At 44.6% G+C, this 23,467-nt stretch overlaps 1 long non-coding RNA gene and 2 pseudogenes across 1 annotated transcript; 2 read left to right on the top strand and 1 right to left on the bottom strand.

Annotated features, from left to right (window-relative positions):
- Window positions 1-902: 902 nt before the first annotated feature.
- On the top strand, window positions 903-5,512 carry LOC112431915 (TBC1 domain family member 2A-like; annotated as a pseudogene).
- A 10,997-nt stretch (window positions 5,513-16,509) lies between these two features.
- LOC143413646 (uncharacterized) lies at window positions 16,510-17,354 on the bottom strand. Its single transcript, XR_013094266.1, has 3 exons — window positions 17,245-17,354; window positions 16,658-17,130; window positions 16,510-16,569 (listed from the first exon to the last, which is right to left on the bottom strand). It is a non-coding gene; the product is annotated as an uncharacterized LOC143413646 (long non-coding RNA).
- A 948-nt stretch (window positions 17,355-18,302) lies between these two features.
- On the top strand, window positions 18,303-22,899 carry LOC112430662 (TBC1 domain family member 2A-like; annotated as a pseudogene).
- Window positions 22,900-23,467: the final 568 nt, after the last annotated feature.

Here is a 23,467-nt window from a genome sequence, read left to right as displayed (position 1 = left end):
CCACAGGTTAGCGGCCCTCGCTCTGCTGGTCCTCCAAAGTAAGAAAAAATGAGAAAAAATAAAGAGCAGACCAAGCAAAAGAGGGTATTTAAAGAGACAGTGCTCTTAAGGTGCATTTTTGGCGAGTTTTATTATCTAAATGTCATTGTGTCACTTTCTTATGAGGCTTCAGTGAACTGAAAAAGCTTCTGGGATGAGAAGCGAAACGTCTTCAAAAAAGTTAAAGAAGTCCGGTTGCTTTTTTCCCCCAAGCTCCTTAGAGTTCTCTGAAAATGGTCAGGTAGAAGAACTGGACTGAAAATGAGTAAAAAAGCAGCCAAAGCCCAAGGAAGTTGAAAGACTGGAAACTATTGCTGAGGTCATGTCAGTGTAAAAAGTTACCTACAAGTCTGGCACCTTGGAAGCAAAACATAAAGAAATAAGGTGTAAGGCCAAATGTTTGGTCCTGCAGCCAACCGGACCATGAAATATAGAGCACAGGTGAACAAAGTGAGGCAGCAGTTTGCTGATTTCCACCTTGTGCCTTTCATGTTGATCAGCTTAGTAGTTTGCCAGCTTTCTAGCTGTTAAAGACTTTTGGCGAGAGGTTATTCATATTTGAACTCTAATTGAACCCCTCTTTTTTACTGTTTTTTTGTTTGTTTGTTTTTGGGGTTTTTTGTTGTCTTAGATGGCCTGACTCAGCAGGTGGGGGCAGTTTCTGAGTTTGCCTTCGTTCAAACAGTGCAGAAATGGTTTCGCTATGCTCCAGACCGGATGGGTGGTGCAGGACGCCCGATATCCAGCCCCGTCATGGAGTAAACTAAAAACAGTAAATAATACATTTAACAAACAAGCAAGCTCTAAATTCAAGCGGAGAGACTGCAGACGTAGCCGCACCATTCCAGGGATTTTTGGTTAGCATGAGGGGTCTAGCCAGGACCCTTACTGGATACTTGGTGGGAATCGAACGTGCGACTCCAAAGATGTGTAGTATTACCACTACACTATCCAGCTGCACTACACTATCCAACAAAAAAAGTTTTTAGAAAATTTGATAAAGTCTGATGCTTAATATTGTAGGGATATTAATCTCCCTATGATATTAATACGGATTAATAACACAGAGAAGTCATACTTCTGTTATGACAGAATTAATTGGGTAAATTATATTTACAATTGTAACATTGTAAACTTAATGTTACGATTTTACATCATGTTGCAATTTAACATAATGTGAAATTGTAACATTGTAAACATAATGTTACAATTTTACAATTGTAACATCCATCCATCCATCCATCCATCCATCCATCCATCCATCCATCCATCCATCTTCATCCGCTTTATCCGAGGTCGCGGGGGCAGCAGCCTAAGCAAAGAGGCCCAGACCTCCCTCTCCCCAGCCACCTCCTCCAGCTTATCCGGGGGAACACCAAGGCGTTCCCAGGCCAGCCGAGAGATATAATCTCTCCAGCGTGTCCTGGGTCTGCCCCGGGGCCTCCTCCCGGTGGGACATGCCTGGAACACCTCACCCAGGAGGCGCCCAGGGGGCATCCTTGTCAGATGCCCGAACCACCTCAGCTGGCTCCTTTCGATGTGGAGCAGCAGCTGCTCTACTCTGAGCCCCTCCCGGACGGCCGAACTTCTCACCCTATCTCTAAGGGAGAGGCCAGCCACCCTTCGGAGGAAGCTCATTTCTGCCGCTTGTATACGCGATCTCGTTCTTTCGGTCACTACCCACAGCTCGTGGCCATAGGTGAGGGTAGGGATTGTAACATTGTAAACATAATACAATTTTACATTATGTTACTGTCAGAGTCGGACGGTGCCCCGACCGGTCGACCTGTGTGTGTGTGTGTGTGTGTTTTTTTGTTCTCCTCTCTCGCTCCGCTTTTTCTCCGCTGCGATTGTTACGCGGTCGCGTAGCAACGGGAGACCTCCGACCCGTAAGTGCTGCCGCTCTGAGCTGCCTACTAAGCCTGGACGCGATCGAGACGGAGAGACGGAAGGGGACACTTCACTGATTCTAGGGAGTTTTGTGGACACACGAGGGGAGACGGGGAGAGGAGCACTGAAGGGACTTGCACTGTGGATAACTGTGGATTGATTTTGGCTTCACTGTAAATAAAGACACTGTTCAACTTAAACGAGAAGTCCGCGTCTAGGTTCGCTAACTCACCACCCTTAACAGCTACAATTTAACATCATGTAAAATTGTAACATCATGTTACAATTTGTAAATTGTAACATTGTAAACATAATGTTACAATTTTATATGATGTTAAACTGTAACATAAAGTAAAATTGTAACATTATGTTTACAATGTTACAATTTTACATTATGTTAAATTGTTACATAAAGTAAAATTGTAACATCATGTTTACAATGTTACAATTTGTAAATTGTAACATTGTAAACATAATGTTACAATTTTACTTTATGTTAAACTGTAACATAATGTAAAATTGTAACATTATGTTTACAATGTTACAATTTTATATTATGTTAAATTGTAACATAATGCTTAACAGATAATGGTTATCCTCTTTTTATATCATACATCATTGTCTCTGTAGGAGGGTCTGGAGCACTCCCTGCTGAGCCGCTGGGCTCAGTACCTTGCAGGCAGGTCCGACGATGACTTCATCATCTCACCTGAGCTCAAAATTCTGGTGCGTGAAGGCGTCCCTCGGGAGTATCGGCAGAGTGTGGCGCTGTTTGGTCCGAGCCAGAACTTTGACAAGCCAAGAGTGCCACACGCAACGCTATCAGCAGGTACAGCTGTAGAGAGAGAGAGTGCTTTATCCGCACCTGAGCACAGGTGGCTCCTCCTTCTTCCTGTCGGGAATGCTGGCGAGCACTCAGTAATCCTGTTCTGTTTCCAGCTGTGTGAGAAGAGTCGGACAGCTCCTAATCCTGCCTCCAGGCAGGTCCAGCTGGACCTTCACCGAACCCTGACGACCAATCAGCACTTCTCCTCGCCGTCCAGCCCCGCCCTCCAGCCCTGCCCTCCAGCAGCTCCGCCGCATCCTTCTGGCCTTCTCCGGGCATAACCCTGCCATTGGCTACTGCCAGGTACTCAACAGGTCAGAACAAAAGTATAAATTTTATATCTGAGTTCTTATGTGGACCCGCCTTCCAGGCAGAACCTCACCTTCCATGAATGTCCACAGGTTAGCGGCCCTCGCTCTGCTGGTCCTCCAAAGTGACGAAGACGCCTTCTGGTGTCTGGTGGCAGTGGTGGAAGCCATCATGCCTCAGGACTACTACACCAAGAATCTGGTGGACTGTGATCTCTGTGAGTCTTTGTGCTCAGGCGGACCAGCGCGTGCTGAAGGACTTCATGGCGGAGAAGCTTCCTCGCCTGGCATCTCACTTTGAGGATCACAACATTGACGTCTCTCTGGTCACCTTCAACTGGTTCCTGGTGGTTTTTGTGGAGAGTCTGCCCAGCGACATCCTGATGCCTCTGTGGGACGCCTTCCTGTATGAGGGTACCAAGGTACCATACACCCGAACACACCATGACAGAAATGCAGACAACACTTGAATGCACCACAGTAGTGTCCATGGAAACAAAAATGATTTTGTTTTCACCTTTAGATGTCTTTATTTACATTTTAGGAGTAATAAGACATTGTTTACTAAGCATGGGGAACTGTCATGTGACATGAAATAGGAGTGGGAAAGCAGATCATTCTAGTAACGACCTCACAGTCTACCACAAGCAGCGTAAATCCAGACGATGAGCGGGACAATGGCTTTGGGCTTGTTTCTGCAATGTGACAAATGCAGCACAGCTTTTACATCGTTTGTCTCAGGAAATAAAATCACAGTTCAGACACAGAAATATATACCACACAGGGATAAATGCTGACAACAGCTTCAGCCACGTAGATCCAACCCAAAAGTTTAATTTAAACTTAAAGCTCAACTACCAAGTAAGTTAATATTATCTGGCAACTGAGGAACCAAGTGGCTTATTGGAAATCGATCAGAGCTGTAATGAGTAAAGGGCCCAACTGCACCACAACTGAAAGAGTAATTTTATGACTCACCTCCTCAAAGTTTCCAATTAATTGTGTGGCGTGAGTGTCCTGTTATGAAATGCGTGTCTGTGCTGCAGGTGATCTTCAGATACACTCTGGCTCTGTTCAAATACAAAGAGGACGACATCCTGAAGATTCACGACAGCGTGGAGATCTACCAGTACCTACGCTTCTTCACAAAGACCGTCTCCAATGCCAGGTACGCACTCGCCTCCACCCGCCTTAATCTACGAGCTGTTACACTCTCAGAAGTGTAGCGGATGTAGCTGTTGAATCTTTGAGCTTCAAACCCTTTTTACTGAAATTTTGTGAGAAGTTTAAATTTCCCTGATCACAGTAACAACGATTTAAAGATTTTTAAGTATCTGCAGCTCTCGGATACATGTGGTCCAGTCAGTCCAGTATTTCCTGCTCAAACTGCAGTACCTGAAGTATCAAGCAGCATAAAACAGAAACACTCAAGCTGATCAGTTTCCAGTTCCTCTGTGTTGGTGATCGAGTCCTTTCCACCTGCGTGTGTCCATGCAGGAAGCTGACCAGCATCGCCTTCAACGACATGAACCCACTCCCCAGCCGGCTGCTGAGGAACAGGCGAGTGCTCCACCTGGAGCGCCTGCAGGCGGAGCTGCGTGAGCTGGAGGAGCAGCACAAGGAGTTCATCACCGAGAGCGTCGTACGGAAAGACAAAGAGCTCGACGTCATGGTGAGCGAGGACGACGAGGACCTCTGATCACACGGGACGCTTCAGCTGCTCACTTCGAGACGACGATGAGTTTTCCATGAGTTCAAGAGAATTTTACTAAACCGGCTGTTAACTGGTTTCCTTCACACCAAACACAGGATTGTGTCAGGTTCACCATCTCTACTAACACTACAAGGAAACAGACGCATACAGATTTAACTGCATCACATCTCTGAAACAAGCTTGCAGTAAACAAATGTGTACTGTGTTCACGTGTGTAATAAGTCAGGCTGCAGAAATGTGCAGATGTATTTCAGTGAATTCATTTGGATTAATATGTGATAGCTTATTTATTTCATTGCATCTTTTGCTTTATACCTAAAAATGCGTGACATTTCTAAATGTAGTCATATCCCTATGAAACATGGTTGATTATCAGCTGTAGTCACAGCTGGTGATAAAGTAATTAAAATGTCCAGCTATTCAAAAATAGGGCATTCTGCACAATGAGTACTTTTTGGTACTTGAAGTATATTTTGATGCTGATGCTTCAGGGCATTGTGCTGCATTGTCGAAGCTCTCTGGGCTTCCGGTTAGAACGACCTCACAGTGTTTTATTTTGATCTGGTGTAAAGTGCATTGTGCAGAAATGACAGCATGATAGTCACATGATAAAACTGACTTTTCTTTTTTTTTTTACATTTTACTGGGTGTGCATCTTGTTCAAATGTCTTTTTCAGCATTTGTACATAAATATTCTGTATATAAATATTTGATTTTCATTTATTTTACAGAGTCCTTTATTTTGTTTCACAAATATGACATTCATGTCAAATGACATCTGCAGACTTTATAATGACCAGCAGGGGGCAGTGTATTGCAGTCTATGAGAACATTTACTGAGACCTGTTTCATGCACTAGTTTCATGTCTCATTGAATCCAACATGATGTTGATTTTGTAAATTAAGGTCACATCTTCATCACATCTAATTTCAAAACACTGATCTTTTTTTTTTTTTAAATGAATTCCATACCAATTGCAGGAATAAAATAGGAATAAATAACAAACGAGAAATACATACAAAACAAGAGAAAGGCACACATGAGAGAACAGGTCACATGACAGCACAGCATTATCTACCCACAATTTGAACTAAATAACAGATAGCACAGGCAATGAAAACAAACGGAAATCAGAATAAATTTAAAAACTTTTATTGATGTTAACTTGAAGTGCTGAATTAGCCCTGTTGTCAGTTCAAATCACTTCAATCTATAGCGCACTTTAAGGTCTTTAGACCTTAAAAAGTAATACACTGCAAGGTAAGCTTGCAGCATCTTACTTTAAGGTCAACTGTGAAACTTTGTGGAAAGCCTGAGACAAGTTGATGAGTCAGTGAAGCGCACTTCCTTCTGATGAAGGCTATACTGAGGTGAGTTTTTAAGCATATCCTGAACTTTATTCATTATTAGACTTCTGACACCTGGCAAATAAACTCTCATGCGATATGAGAACATAACAGCAAAAAGCCAGTAGCTGGTACATGAATGGATAAAAATTGGATCCCTCAGGGAGGCGCCACCACTTGATCTTCTCCACCGTCGTGGTTGGTGTTCTTCGTCGTCGTTGGCCAAGGTTGAGTCGGAGATCCATCACAAGTAGCCGATGTTGAGGGCCAATATTGGTTGATGGTATGACTTTTACGTTCGTGACTAGGCTGAGATGGGGTCTTCGGACTAGCCAGTAGTCGATTTGGGTGTCTCTGCTGCCGCTGGAGTACGTGATGAGGTGTGCCGGCTTCTTTTTGAAGAAGGTGTTGGTCACGGCAAGATCGTGGGCCTCTGCGTAGTCCAGTACCCGGCAACCGTCGTCGTTTCTGGTCCCAAATCCTTGGCCGCCATGGAATCGGTGATATCCGTCTCTCCCCTTGCCTACATGTCCATTTAGGTCGCCGCCTACCGCCACGTGTTCCTCAGGGCTAATCGTTTGCAGGTGGTCGTCGAGGGCGCGCCAGAATTCTGTCTTCTCCTCGTCGGGGCAGTTGGTCTGTGGTGCATAGCAGGAGATAATCCGTAGGACGGTCGGGTCGGCGTCGATCTTCACTGACATGATGCGATCCGATATGCGGGTAACTTCGACCACGTTGTGCCGGAGCTTTATTATTAGACTTCTGACACCTGGCAAATAAACTCTCACGCGATATGAGAACATAACAGCAAAAAGCCAGTAGCTGGTACATGAATGGATAAAAATTGGATCCCTCTTAGATTGAATTGGTTGCCCTCTTATATTACGTTGTTTTGAACCTAACCGCATCCACTGAATTAATGCAGTTTTCAGGACAGTAAAAACAGAGAACTCTGATATACACAATTTCTGATTGCTGATAGTGTTTCTTAATGCAAAATGGGCTTCCATTTAAAATGCAATTGCTTTATGTTCGATCTTTAGTGAAGAAGGGTCATTTTTGATTCTGTGGACAAGGGATGCAAATGGAATGTGAAGGCAACAGGTAGTAGGGTGAATTAGGGTTTCGTGTGGTCTTCAGTGCATGAATTTTATTGCCACTTTATTTCAACTTTTTATTAATGTACTCAAAAGAAAAACAAGAACCACAAAGGAGATTCTTGTGATTCTTGTTTGTGCTATCTGTTTGTGAAAGAAAGCACATTTTACCACATCATACTGTGTTTGCTGCCATTTATTTTACTCGTCCTGCCTGAGTGTCTGGGCTGCGTTTGTCTGTGCACCTTTGTTCTGGCCTTCTGCTGATGGGTTTCACATGCTGGGCTTTCCCTCTTGGTCCACACCCAGCAGCCTGCTGCTGACCACACACAGCCTACAAACTGATCCATCCATGCATCCATCCATGCATGCATGGCCTGGTTATTGTTGAGTTATCACCTCCAGCTCCTTGCTCATAACCAGGTAGATACTGGGCTGGGCCTGATCTCTGAGCTCAATAACAATGACAAAAATGCCAAACACTTTACTCTTCATGGTAAAAAATGTTTATAATACAGTAAAAACTGGATGTAGCCAAAATCAGTGTTTTATATACAGTGTAAGTGAACAACATTGCTACACTGCTGGTGTTTGATTGATAGAGGCTTTCTTTATAAGAACTGAAGAGAAAATCTCCGTCCCGGTTTCCCTCCAAGGCACGAGCACCAATAAGCAGAGTTCTGTCCTTTCTTTATTAGATTCCTAATTATTCAAAGTAACACTCAAGTATGCCGTTCAGCTGGGTTAGTTACAGCGCCGGGAGTAGCTTGGGAGAACAAGGAAACACAGACTGCTTCAGGTTGCTCTTCCAAAATCAACTCAAAGGTTTATTCAGTACAAAACAGCTTATATAGAGGAAAAAAAGGTTCGTGTGTCAGCAAGTTCTCAGTTCAAACCGGTACAGACCAAATAAGGAAACGTCTTCCTGCCTTGTGAGCAAAGAAGTATCCTTTGTGTAGTTTATCAGTTCAGCTACAATTTATGATCATTCCAGCAAAATACACTCCTAGACATAGAATACAGAGTTCTTTCATTAGTGAATTCTGAAACAAACCACCTGGCCTTTAACGAGCCTTTTTCTAAGAGATAAAGAAGGGAGGATGGGAGTAAGGAAGTGGTCTCGTCTCTGTGGTATTTTCGACCTTGGGGTACCAGCCTGTGAGTTTTACACATCAATTCTTGGGTCAGAGAGAAAGAGAAAAACAACTAGTAAATGGGCCTTATTGAGTAACTCCATCCATCCATCCATCTTCATCCGCTTATCCGAGGTCGGGTCGCGGGGGTAGCAGCCTAAGCAAAGAGGTCCAGACCTCCCTCTCCCCAGCCACCTCCTCCAGCTTGTCCGGGGGAATACCAAGGCGTTCCCAGGCCAGCCGAGAGATATAATCTCTCCAGCGTGTCCTGGGTCTGCCCCGGGGCCTCCTCCCGGTGGGACATGCCTGGAACACCTCGCCCAGGAGGCGCCCAGGGGGCATCCTTGCCAGATGCCCGAACCACCTCAGCTGGCTCCTTTCGATGTGGAGCAGCAGCTGCTCTACTCTAAGCCCCTCCCGGATGGCCGAACTTCTCACCCTATCTCTAAGGGAGAGGCCAGCCACCCTTCGGAGGAAGCTCATTTCCGCCGCTTGTATCCGCGATCTCGTTCTTTCGGTCACTACCCACAGCTCGTGGCCATAGGTGAGGGTAGGGACGTAGATCGACCGGTAAATTGAGAGCTTCGCTTTTACACTCAGCTCCCTCTTCACCACGACTGACCGGTGCAGCGTCCGCATTACTGCAGCCGCAGCCCCAATCCGTCTGTCGATCTCCAGCTCCCTTCTCCCATCACTCGCGAACAAGACCCCGAGATACTTGAACTCCTCCACTTCGGGCAGGAACTCATCCCCGACCCGGAGTGGGCACTCCACCCTTTTCCGGCTGAGAACCATGGCCTCAGATTTGGAGGTGCTGATCCTCATTCCCGCTGCGTTACACTCGGCTGCGAACCGCTCCAGTGCGAGCTGGAGGCCCTCACCCGATGAAGCCAACAGAACCACATCATCCGCAAAAATCAGAGATGAGATTCTGAGGCCACCAAAGCGAAAGCCCTCCGCCACTTGGCTGCGCCTAGAAATCCTGTCCATAAAAATTATGAACAGAACCGGAGACAAAGGGCAGCCTTGGCGGAGCCCATCACCCACCGGGAACGAGTCCGACTTATTGCCGGCAATGCGAACCAAGCTCTTGCAACGGTTGTATAGGGATTGAATGGCCCGTAGCAATGGGCCAGACACCCCATACTCGCGCAACACCTCCCACAGGACGCCCCGAGGGACACGGTCGAATGCCTTCTCCAGGTCCACAAAACACATGTAGACTGGTTGGGCAAACTCCCATGCACCCTCAAGTATCCTCGAGAGGACAAAGAGCTGGTCCAGTGTTCCGCGACCAGGACGAAAACCGCATTGTTCCTCCTGTATCCGAGGTTCGACTAGCGGACGAACCCTCCTCTCCAGCACCCTGGCATAGACTTTCCCGGGGAGGCTGAGGAGTGTGATCCCCCTGTAGTTGGAACACACCCTCCGGTCCCCCTTCTTGAAGATGGGGACCACCACCCCGGTCTGCCAGTCCACAGGTACTGCCCCTGATCTCCACGCAACATTGCAGAGACGTGTCAACCAAGACAGCCCTACAACGTCCAGAGCCTTCAGGAACTCGGGGCGGACCTCATCGACACCAGGGGCTCTGCCACCAAGGAGTTGTTTAACTGCCTCAGTGACCTCGCCCCCGGAAATCGGTGGGTCACACCCCTCATCCCCAGACTCTGCTTCCTCCCCGGAAGACGTGTCAGTGGGATTAAGGAGGTCCTCGAAGTATTCCTTCCACCGCCCGACAATTTTCTCAGTCGACGTCAACAGCGCTCCGCCAGCACTATACACAGTGCAGGTAGAGCACCGCTTTCCCCTCCTGAGACGCCTGACGGTTTGCCAGAATCTCTTCGAGGCAGTCCGAAAGTCTTTTTCCATGGCCTCTCCGAACTCCTCCCACACCCGAGTTTTTGCTTCAGCCACTGCCCGAGCCGCATTCCGCTTGGCCTGTCGATACCTGTCGGCTGCCTCCGGAGTCCCACAGGCTAACCAAGCCCGATAGGCCTCCTTCTTCAGCCTGGTGGCTCCCTTCACCTCTGGTGTCCACCATTTGGTTCGGGGATTACCACCACGGCAGGCACCAACCACCTTGCGGCCGCAGCTCAATGCAGCAGCTTCGGCAATGGAGACGCTGAACATGGTCCATTCGGACTCAATGTCCCCAGTCTCCCTCGGAATGCTGTTGAAGCTCTGCCGGAGGTGTGCGTTGAAGATCTCGCGGACTGGGGCCTCTGCTAGACGTTCCCAGCACACCCTCACTACGCGTTTAGGTGCACCAGGTCTGTCCAGCGTCCTCCCCCGCCACCTGATCCAACTCACCACCAGGTGGTGATCAGTTGACAGCTCAGCCCCTCTCTTTACCCGAGTGTCCAGAACATATGGTCGCAGGTCTGGTGATACGATTACAAAATCGATCATCGACCTACGGCCTAGAGCATCCTGGTGCCACGTGCACTTATGGACACTCTTATGTTCGAACAGGGTGTTCGTTATGGCCAAACTGTGATTAGCACAGAAGTCCAATAACAAAGCACCGCTCGGGTTCAGATCAGGGAGGCCGTTCCTCCCAATCACGCCCCTCCAGGTCTCGCTGTCGTTACCCACGTGAGCATTGAAGTCTCCCAGCAGGACAACAGAGTCTCCAGGTGGAGCACCTTCCAGCACCCCCCCCAGGGACTCTAAGAAGGCTGGGTACTCCGAACTGCCACTCGGCGCATAAGCGCAGATGACAGTCAGGACCCGTTCCCCGACCCTAAGGCGCAGGGAACAAACCCTCTCGTCCACCGGGAAAAACCCCAACGTACCGGCAGCAAGCCGAGGGGATATAAGAATACCCACCCCAGCCCGCCGCCTCTCACCAGGGGCAACTCCAGACTGAGACAGAGTCCAGCCCCTCTCCAGGAGACTGGTTCCAGAGCCCAGACAATGCGTAGAGGTGAGCCCAACTATATCTAGCCGGTACCTCTCAACCTCACGCACCAACTCAGGCTCCTTCCCCACCAGAGAGGTGACATTCCATGTCCCTATTGCCAGTCTTGGCAGCCGGGGGTCGGTCCGCCAGGGCCTCCGCTCCTGGCCGCCACCCGGCTCACAATGCACCCGACCCCTATGGCGCCTCCTGCGGGTGGTGGGCCTGCGGGAGGATGGGCCCATGTCTCCTCTTCGGGCTGTGCCCGGCCGGGCCCCATGGACTAAGGCCCGGCCACCAGACGCTCGCCCTCGGGCACCCTCCCCGGGCCTGGCTCCAGGGCGGGGCCCCGGTAACCCTATCCCGGGCAGGGTAAACTGTTCCCTCGATATTCTTTTCATGGGGGTCTTCTGAATCGCTCTTTGTCTGGTCCCTCACCCAGGACCAGTTTGCCATGGGAGACCCTACCAGGGGGCAAAAGCCCCCAGACAACATAGCCCCCTGGGATCCCTGGGACACACAAACCCCTCCACCACGATAAGGTAGCGATTCAAGGAGGAGTATTGAGTAACTCTTTTCTGTATAATATCACTACAAAACAATATCCTGTAAATGCTACCATGGTATCAAAATATCAACACAAGAACTATGATATCATTTCTTTTGCTGATTAACAGTTTTTATATAATTTTTATATCATATATAGCTTTCAAGAAGCCAAAGATCACTGGACGAAAAGACTACAGACCTGTGGCTCTGACATCTGGTCAGGAAGTCTTTTGAGCGCCTGGTTCTCTCCTATCTTAAGACCCTCACGGCCCCCCTCCTGGACCCCCTGCAGTTTGCATACAGAGCCAACAGGTCTGTAGACGATGCCATCAACATGGCCCTACACTTTGTCCTGCAGAATCTATGCTAGGATCCTGTTTGTGGACTTCAGCTCTACCTTCAACACCATCCTTTCAGACCTTCTTCAAGGATTGCTTTCCCAGATGAATGTGCCTGATCCCATCTGCCGGTGGATCACTGACTTCCTGACGGACAGGAAGCAACCAGTGAGGCTGGGGAAGAATGTCTTGGACTCCCGGACCATCAGCACGAGCTCCCCTCAGGGCTGTGTTCTTTCTTCTATGCCCTTCTCCCTGTACACCAACTGCCGCACCTCCAACCACCAGTCTGTCAAATTAATTAAGCTTGCAGATGACACCACCATTATTGGACTCCTCTCAGACGGGGATAAGTCTGCCTACAGGATGGAGGCTGAACATCTGGTGTCCTGATGCAGCCGCAATTGGCTTGTGAACAAAGCTGTAGTTTTTGTATTTTTAAATATTAACGCAATTTAATTGACACATTATTTATATTATTTCACTTTCAATGTGAAAAATGCTGGAAAAACGTTGAAAATAATGGTCACCCCTGTTCGCTGCAATGTAAAATAGTACAACTGCTGTCAGCCTTCATTAAGTTGCATCATTTAAACATTTGCATATTTTTATTCAACTTCTGCAGGATGCTTTGATGAAAGACTCCCTTTTCCCAAGTAGAGGCTTTACTAGAGGTCACAGGAACAGCGCTGCTGTTTTGGATGCGGAAAAATGTTGTCTTTCACTCTACCTGAGCTCAGTGTCTCAGTAAGGGCTCCGCCTCATTGTAGCTGACGCTGAAATGTTTGTGTGGGTTGCCATGACAACACCAGAAGTGCATCTGAGATCGTGTCCAAATTCATGGGCTGCATCCTCCTGAGGACTCGGTGTTCTGACAAAACGTCTTACTTTGGCAAAACGTCCTACCGTAAGTAGTTCATGCGTTCTCGGCAGCTCTAGTGACCCTCGAACTCTCGGCTAGCTATCGAGGTGGTGGATAACATACGTCTCCCCCACAAGAGCACGAATCTACAACTTTTCTACTACTGTTTTTACAAGGCGTACAAGGTAAAAACATTATGCTGTTATTTGTTAAGCACTTGTGCACCTTGTGAAAAGAAATAAGTGGCTGAGATGGATGTCATATGTGCTATTGATATTATTTTACTCGTTTCTAGTTTTCACAGTGCTCCATGATTGTGAGAGGAATAAAAAAGAATTGTGGACATCAGTACGAAGCATGGATTCTTTTGACCAGAGTAGATACACTGGTCCCTTGAATATACTAATCTTTTTGAGGTGGGTGACTGTTCCTGTGTATTTACAGAAACAATGGTTGTGATAACCTCAGCTGTTTCAGAGGGTGACTGTTCGTTGCTTTGCGCACTTTTAAATCTGTATACAATGGTTTGTTCCCTTTTTGTGTTCTGAGGTTTAAACAAAGATGTACTAGATGTATTATACCGGTCCCTCGAATCTACAAATCTTTTAGATGTGGATGACTGTTCATTTTCATCTGTGTTTACAGAAACACTGGGTGTTGGAACCTCAGTAGTTTCTTTTTGGCTGACAGACTCTGGAGCTGTACAAGAGGAATAAAGAGCTGCAATGCTTTTGTGAACCTGACCTGGGAAGGGAGAGAAATATATTTTTGTTTTGTTTTTGTTTGTCTTCTTGTTTTAATTGATTCCTTGTGGGATTTGGATCCAACAAGTAAAGTATGCATATTATGCACACACACAAACACACATGCAGCTATTACCATTTCTTGTATTCTTGAATAAAGACATTGATCTGACACATTTAAAATGCAGCCAATTGTTTTTATTGTTATATTATTAAGAAAAAAGAAAAGGTGGGGGTGGGGGGATGTAAAGAAGAGCTTAAAGGAAAGGGCTAGAGGAGAGAAAACCCCAACAATTAGCAGGGCATTTTTTACTTGGACAAATTGTTAATAAAGTTTCCATATCTGTAACAATGATGACAGTATAATTGTTTATAAACAATTATATTGACAATTATGTGTCCAGTATGTTGGCTCATTTTCTTTTACTTTTTGCATTTGAAAATAAAAGTTGGGCTGATTTTGACACCATTACAAGAAGTGTTGTTAATGATTCTTTTTGAATTAAAATCAGGTTACCACAAATTGTTTTTTAATTTAATTTCATTTGAAATGTTTGTCAGTGGGTAAACAATTCGTAATGCAAAGTCAGAAACATCGAGTTATTCTTGTACTGCATGCTTGCAATAAATAAGTTGTCCTAACAGTCAGTCAAAGGAGCTTGGAAAGAAAAGCGTCTGGACTTCTTTGAGTTGAAGTGACTGATATATATATTTTTTGTCTATTTGTTTTGTTGGTTTTTGTTTTTTGCCCTTTATCACCATTCCTCTTCCCTGCTGTTTTTCTTTCCCTCTTTCTTTCTCCCCTTTCTTTCCCCCAGTCATGTCTGTCCCATGTGTAGCAAGTGAAAATAAAATAAACAAGAAAAACAAAGGTGAATCAAATAGACCAATACGGCAAGGCCGGGATGGTCCATTTGGTAAAGTAAATCCGTTAGTTATATTTCACATTATGTTAAATGGTAACATTCTGTTTACAATGTTACCATTTTACATTGTGTTAAATGGTAACATTCTGTTTACAATGTTACCATTTTACATTGTGTTAAATGGTAACATTCTGTTTACAATGTTACCATTTTACATTGTGTTAAATGGTAACATTCTGTTTACAATGTTACCATTTTACATTGTGTTAAATGGTAACATTCTGTTTACAATGTTACCATTTCACATTGTGTTAAATGGTAACATTCTGTTTACAATGTTACCATTTCACATTGTGTTAAATGGTAACATTCTGTTTACAATGTTACCATTTCACATTGTGTTAAATGGTAACATTCTGTTTACAATGTTACCATTTCACATTGTGTTAAATGGTAACATTCTGTTTACAATGTTACCATTTCACATTGTGTTAAATGGTAACATTCTGTTTACAATGTTACCATTTCACATTGTGTTAAATGGTAACATTCTGTTTACAATGTTACCATTTCACATTGTGTTAAATGGTAACATTCTGTTTACAATGTTACCATTTCACATTGTGTTAAATGGTAACATTCTGTTTACAATGTTACCATTTTACATTGTGTTAAATGGTAACATTCTGTTTACAATGTTACCATTTTACATTGTGTTAAATGGTAACATTCTGTTTACAATGTTACCATTTCACATTGTGTTAAATGGTAACATTCTGTTTACAATGTTACCATTTCACATTGTGTTAAATGGTAACATTCTGTTTACAATGTTACCATTTCACATTATGTTAAATGGTAACATTCTGTTTACAATGTTACCATTTCACATTATGTTAAATGGTAACATTCTGTTTACAATGTTACCATTTCACATTGTGTTAAATGGTAACATTCTGTTTACAATGTTACCATTTCACATTGTGTTAAATGGTAACATTCTGTTTACAATGTTACCATTTCACATTGTGTTAAATGGTAACATTCTGTTTACAATGTTACCATTTCACATTGTGTTAAATGGTAACATTCTGTTTACAATGTTACCATTTCACATTGTGTTAAATGGTAACATTCTGTTTACAATGTTACCATTTTACATTATGTTAAATGGTAACATTATGTTTACAATGTTACCATTTACATTATGTTAAATTGTAACATTATGTTTACAATGTTACCATTTTACATTATGTTAAATTGTAACATTATGTTTACGATGTTACCATTTTACATTATGTTAAATTGTCAGTAGGCCTGGTACCGGAACCGGTACTGGACCCCCTTTTACTTTCCGCCATCAGAAGAGGGTACGCTGTGGTCATAACAATACTCAGACTGTAGCATTTAAAGGTCCCAAAGTGTACCAGGAAAATATCCCCCGCACGATTACACCAGCAGCCTGAATTGTGAATGTGAGGGAGGATGGATCCATGCTTTCATGTTGTTCACTCCAGGCTGATATAAAAATGATATAACTAATACTACTTCTACTAATAATGACAATAACAACAAAATAATAATAATAATGTCAAAAATACCAGTAATAATAATAACAATAACAACATAAACAACAACATTACTACTACTAATAATAAAGATAAACAAATGTATTAAAAAATTAATAATGATAATAATAATAATAAAACTGATCATAACAGTAACAATATCAATCATAATAACAACAGTACTAACAACAATAATAACAATAACAATGAAGGTGTTGCTGCAGATCTGAGTCCCGACTCAGAATAGCAGGTAAGCTGTTCTCTGCCGCTGCTCACACACAGACTCACACGTGGTCTGGCAGACCAACTCGTCATCGTATGTGAGCCGGCTGTCTGTGACGTCGTCTCTTCCGCTCATCTGGTGAACGCCGTCACAGACGTAATGTCCTGAGAGGAGAAGGCGCACTTATTAACGTCTCATAAACTTTCAAAGCTGACCTGCATTCAGCACATGTGTCTGAAAGCACCCACTCACCGCTGTAAGCTGAGGAGCCCAAACGACTGATCACGCTGACCAACAAATAGCGAGCAGTTTACTGGGAGAGGGCAGCGGCACCACCCGTTAGCTTAGAAATGGGCTCCATCCATACTTGAAATGAACGGTGTGCCTTTTCCCTTACCTCTTCAGTAAAGGCTGTGTCCTGGCTGATCACCAGCTGCTGTGTCAGAACAATGGGGCTGTTCTTCTTCTCCACGGTGAATGATGGAGTGAACGTAAACCACTTCAGCTGGAGGATCAGCACACTGAAAGAGATGAGACAAAGAGGAGAGGCTCAAAGGAAGACGCAAGGAGGACATGACATGAACAAAACTGACACCGACTGAACTGTGGTGGTTTGAGGCCTTTGGGGACCGATTTGAGGTTACTCACTTTGGCAGGTTCAAGAACAACAGCTCCTCTTTGATCTTCTTAGCTCCGCACTGGCATTCGTAGTCCAACAGGCCGCCCTGCAGCAGGGAGCAGGAGGAACAGGTGCATTAGAGTTAAACTCTTTTACAGATGAATTCACATATTCGTGGGAGCAAGCCTGTTCACAGAATAGAGTCTAAACGAGCTCTTACTTTCAGACTCCAGCCCCGCCCTTCAGCAGCTCCGCAGCATCCTGCTGGCTGGCACAACCTTGCCATTGGCTGCTGCCAGGGACTCAACAGGTTAGAACAAAAATATAAATATTATATCTGAGTTCTTCCAGACACAACGTCACCTTCCATGAATGTCCACAGGTTAGCGGCCCTCGCTCTGCTGGTCCTCCAAAGTAAGAAAAAATGAGAAAAAATAAGGAGCAGACCAAGCAAAAGAGGGTATTTAAAGAGACAGTGCTCTTAAGGTGCATTTTTGGCGAGTTTTATTATCTAAATGTCATTGTGTCACTTTCTTATGAGGCTTCAGTGAACTGAAAAAGCTTCTGGGATGAGAAGCGAAACGTCTTCAAAAAAGTTAAAGAAGTCCGGTTGCTTTTTTCCCCCAAGCTCCTTAGAGTTCTCTGAAAATGGTCAGGTAGAAGAACTGGACTGAAAATGAGTAAAAAAGCAGCCAAAGCCCAAGGAAGTTGAAAGACTGGAAACTATTGCTGAGGTCATGTCAGTGTAAAAAGTTACCTACAAGTCTGGCACCTTGGAAGCAAAACATAAAGAAATAAGGTGTAAGGCCAAATGTTTGGTCCTGCAGCCAACCGGACCATGAAATATAGAGCACAGGTGAACAAAGTGAGGCAGCAGTTTGCTTATTTCCACCTTGTGCCTTTCATGTTGATCAGCTTAGTAGTTTGCCAGCTTTCTAGCTGTTAAAGACTTTTGGCGAGAGGTTATTCATATTTGAACTCTAATTGAACCCCTCTTTTTTACTGTTTTTTTGTTTGTTTGTTTTTGGGGTTTTTTGTTGTCTTAGATGGCCTGACTCAGCAGGTGGGGGCAGTTTCTGAGTTCACCTTCGTTCAAACAGTGCAGAAATGGTTTCGCTATGCTCCAGACCGGATGGGTGGTGCAGGACGCCCGATATCCAGCCCCATCATGGAGTAAACTAAAAACAGTAAATAATACATTTAACAAACAAGCAAGCTCTAAATTCAAGCGGAGAGACAGCAGACATAGCCGCACCATTCCAGGGATTTTTGGTTAGCATGAGGGGTCTAGCCAGGACCCTTACTGGATACTGGGTGGGAATCGAACGTGCGACTCCAAAGATGTGTAGTATTACCACTACACTATCCAGCTGCACTACACTATCCAACAAAAAAAGTTTTTAGAAAATTTGATAAAGTCTGATGCTTAATATTGTAGGGATATTAATCTCCCTATGATATTAATACGGATTAATAACACAGAGAAGTCATACTTCTGTTATGACAGAATTAATTGGGTAAATTATATTTACAATTGTAACATTGTAAACTTAATGTTACGATTTTACATCATGTTGCAATTTAACATAATGTGAAATTGTAACATTGTAAACATAATGTTACAATTTTACAATTGTAACATCCATCCATCCATCCATCCATCCATCCATCCATCTTCATCCGCTTTATCCGAGGTCGCGGGGGCAGCAGCCTAAGCAAAGAGGCCCAGACCTCCCTCTCCCCAGCCACCTCCTCCAGCTTATCCGGGGGAACACCAAGGCGTTCCCAGGCCAGCCGAGAGATATAATCTCTCCAGCGTGTCCTGGGTCTGCCCCGGGGCCTCCTCCCGGTGGGACATGCCTGGAACACCTCACCCAGGAGGCGCCCAGGGGGCATCCTTGTCAGATGCCCGAACCACCTCAGCTGGCTCCTTTCGATGTGGAGCAGCAGCTGCTCTACTCTGAGCCCCTCCCGGACGGCCGAACTTCTCACCCTATCTCTAAGGGAGAGGCCAGCCACCCTTCGGAGGAAGCTCATTTCTGCCGCTTGTATACGCGATCTCGTTCTTTCGGTCACTACCCACAGCTCGTGGCCATAGGTGAGGGTAGGGATTGTAACATTGTAAACATAATACAATTTTACATTATGTTACTGTCAGAGTCGGACGGTGCCCCGACCGGTCGACCTGTGTGTGTGTGTGTGTGTGTGTTTTTTTGTTCTCCTCTCTCGCTCCGCTTTTTCTCCGCTGCGATTGTTACGCGGTCGCGTAGCAACGGGAGACCTCCGACCCGTAAGTGCTGCCGCTCTGAGCTGCCTACTAAGCCTGGACGCGATCGAGACGGAGAGACGGAAGGGGACACTTCACTGATTCTAGGGAGTTTTGTGGACACACGAGGGGAGACGGGGAGAGGAGCACTGAAGGGACTTGCACTGTGGATAACTGTGGATTGATTTTGGCTTCACTGTAAATAAAGACACTGTTCAACTTAAACGAGAAGTCCGCGTCTAGGTTCGCTAACTCACCACCCTTAACAGCTACAATTTAACATCATGTAAAATTGTAACATCATGTTACAATTTGTAAATTGTAACATTGTAAACATAATGTTACAATTTTATATGATGTTAAACTGTAACATAAAGTAAAATTGTAACATTATGTTTACAATGTTACAATTTTACATTATGTTAAATTGTTACATAAAGTAAAATTGTAACATCATGTTTACAATGTTACAATTTGTAAATTGTAACATTGTAAACATAATGTTACAATTTTACTTTATGTTAAACTGTAACATAATGTAAAATTGTAACATTATGTTTACAATGTTACAATTTTATATTATGTTAAATTGTAACATAATGCTTAACAGATAATGGTTATCCTCTTTTTATATCATACATCATTGTCTCTGTAGGAGGGTCTGGAGCACTCCCTGCTGAGCCGCTGGGTTCAGTACCTTGCAGGCAGGTCCGACGATGACTTCATCATCTCACCTGAGCTCAAAATTCTGGTGCGTGAAGGCGTCCCTCGGGAGTATCGGCAGAGTGTGGCGCTGTTTGGTCCGAGCCAGAACTTTGACAAGCCAAGAGTGCCACACGCAACGCTATCAGCAGGTACAGCTGTAGAGAGAGAGAGTGCTTTATCCGCACCTGAGCACAGGTGGCTCCTCCTTCTTCCTGTCGGGAATGCTGGCGAGCACTCAGTAATCCTGTTCTGTTTCCAGCTGTGTGAGAAGAGTCGGACAGCTCCTAATCCTGCCTCCAGGCAGGTCCAGCTGGACCTTCACCGAACCCTGACGACCAATCAGCACTTCTCCTCGCCGTCCAGCCCCGCCCTCCAGCCCTGCCCTCCAGCAGCTCCGCCGCATCCTTCTGGCCTTCTCCGGGCATAACCCTGCCATTGGCTACTGCCAGGTACTCAACAGGTCAGAACAAAAGTATAAATTTTATATCTGAGTTCTTATGTGGACCCGCCTTCCAGGCAGAACCTCACCTTCCATGAATGTCCACAGGTTAGCGGCCCTCGCTCTGCTGGTCCTCCAAAGTGACGAAGACGCCTTCTGGTGTCTGGTGGCAGTGGTGGAAGCCATCATGCCTCAGGACTACTACACCAAGAATCTGGTGGACTGTGATCTCTGTGAGTCTTTGTGCTCAGGCGGACCAGCGCGTGCTGAAGGACTTCATGGCGGAGAAGCTTCCTCGCCTGGCATCTCACTTTGAGGATCACAACCTTGACGTCTCTCTGGTCACCTTCAACTGGTTCCTGGTGGTTTTTGTGGAGAGTCTGCCCAGCGACATCCTGATGCCTCTGTGGGACGCCTTCCTGTATGAGGGTACCAAGGTACCATACACCCGAACACACCATGACAGAAATGCAGACAACACTTGAATGCACCACAGTAGTGTCCATGGAAACAAAAATGATTTTGTTTTCACCTTTAGATGTCTTTATTTACATTTTAGGAGTAATAAGACATTGTTTACTAAGCATGGGGAACTGTCATGTGACATGAAATAGGAGTGGGAAAGCAGATCATTCTAGTAACGACCTCACAGTCTACCACAAGCAGCGTAAATCCAGACGATGAGCGGGACAATGGCTTTGGGCTTGTTTCTGCAATGTGACAAATGCAGCACAGCTTTTACATCGTTTGTCTCAGGAAATAAAATCACAGTTCAGACACAGAAATATCTACCACACAGGGATAAATGCTGACAACAGCTTCAGCCACGTAGATCCAACCCAAAAGTTTAATTTAAACTTAAAGCTCAACTACCAAGTAAGTTAATATTATCTGGCAACTGAGGAACCAAGTGGCTTATTGGAAATCGATCAGAGCTGTAATGAGTAAAGGGCCCAACTGCACCACAACTGAAAGAGTAATTTTATGACTCACCTCCTCAAAGTTTCCAATTAATTGTGTGGCGTGAGTGTCCTGTTATGAAATGCGTGTCTGTGCTGCAGGTGATCTTCAGATACACTCTGGCTCTGTTCAAATACAAAGAGGACGACATCCTGAAGATTCACGACAGCGTGGAGATCTACCAGTACCTACGCTTCTTCACAAAGACCGTCTCCAATGCCAGGTACGCACTCGCCTCCACCCGCCTTAATCTACGAGCTGTTACACTCTCAGAAGTGTAGCGGATGTAGCTGTTGAATCTTTGAGCTTCAAACCCTTTTTACTGAAATTTTGTGAGAAGTTTAAATTTCCCTGATCACAGTAACAACGATTTAAAGATTTTTAAGTATCTGCAGCTCTCGGATACATGTGGTCCAGTCAGTCCAGTATTTCCTGCTCAAACTGCAGTACCTGAAGTATCAAGCAGCATAAAACAGAAACACTCAAGCTGATCAGTTTCCAGTTCCTCTGTGTTGGTGATCGAGTCCTTTCCACCTGCGTGTGTCCATGCAGGAAGCTGACCAGCATCGCCTTCAACGACATGAACCCACTCCCCAGCCGGCTGCTGAGGAACCGGCGAGTGCTCCACCTGGAGCGCCTGCAGGCGGAGCTGCGTGAGCTGGAGGAGCAGCACAAGGAGTTCATCACCGAGAGCGTCGTACGGAAAGACAAAGAGCTCGACGTCATGGTGAGCGAGGACGACGAGGACCTCTGATCACACGGGACGCTTCAGCTGCTCACTTCGAGACGACGATGAGTTTTCCATGAGTTCAAGAGAATTTTACTAAACCGGCTGTTAACTGGTTTCCTTCACACTAAACACAGGATTGTGTCAGGTTCACCATCTCTACTAACACTACAAGGAAACAGACGCATACAGATTTAACTGCATCACATCTCTGAAACAAGCTTGCAGTAAACAAATGTGTACTGTGTTCACGTGTGTAATAAGTCAGGCTGCAGAAATGTGCAGATGTATTTCAGTGAATTCATTTGGATTAATATGTGATAGCTTATTTATTTCATTGCATCTTTTGCTTTATACCTAAAAATGCGTGACATTTCTAAATGTAGTCATATCCCTATGAAACATGGTTGATTATCAGCTGTAGTCACAGCTGGTGATAAAGTAATTAAAATGTCCAGCTATTCAAAAATAGGGCATTCTGCACAATGAGTACTTTTTGGTACTTGAAGTATATTTTGATGCTGATGCTTCAGGGCATTGTGCTGCATTGTCGAAGCTCTCTGGGCTTCCGGTTAGAACGACCTCACAGTGTTTTATTTTGATCTGGTGTAAAGTGCATTGTGCAGAAATGACAGCATGATAGTCACATGATAAAACTGACTTTTCTTTTTTTTTTTTACATTTTACTGGGTGTGCATCTTGTTCAAATGTCTTTTTCAGCATTTGTACATAAATATTCTGTATATAAATATTTGATTTTCATTTATTTTACAGAGTCCTTTATTTTGTTTCACAAATATGACATTCATGTCAAATGACATCTGCAGACTTTATAATGACCAGCAGGGGGCAGTGTATTGCAGTCTATGAGAACATTTACTGAGACCTGTTTCATGCACTAGTTTCATGTCTCATTGAATCCAACATGATGTTGATTTTGTAAATTAAGGTCACATCTTCATCACATCTAATTTCAAAACACTGATCTTTTTTTTTTTTTAAATGAATTCCATACCAATTGCAGGAATAAAGTAGGAATAAATAACAAACGAGAAATACATACAAAACAAGAGAAAGGCACACATGAGAGAACAGGTCACATGACAGCACAGCATTATCTACCCACAATTTGAACTAAATAACAGATAGCACAGGCAATGAAAACAAACGGAAATCAGAATAAATTTAAAAACTTTTATTGATGTTAACTTGAAGTGCTGAATTAGCCCTGTTGTCAGTTCAAATCACTTCAATCTATAGCGCACTTTAAGGTCTTTAGACCTTAAAAAGTAATACACTGCAAGGTAAGCTTGCAGCATCTTACTTTAAGGTCAACTGTGAAACTT

This window comes from Maylandia zebra, linkage group LG2 (genome assembly GCF_041146795.1).
Source record: "Maylandia zebra isolate NMK-2024a linkage group LG2, Mzebra_GT3a, whole genome shotgun sequence".
NCBI lineage: Eukaryota > Metazoa > Chordata > Actinopteri > Cichliformes > Cichlidae > Maylandia > Maylandia zebra.
The sequence above is the reverse complement of the archived record's forward strand: the minus strand, read 5'-3'. Positions and strand labels throughout refer to the sequence as shown.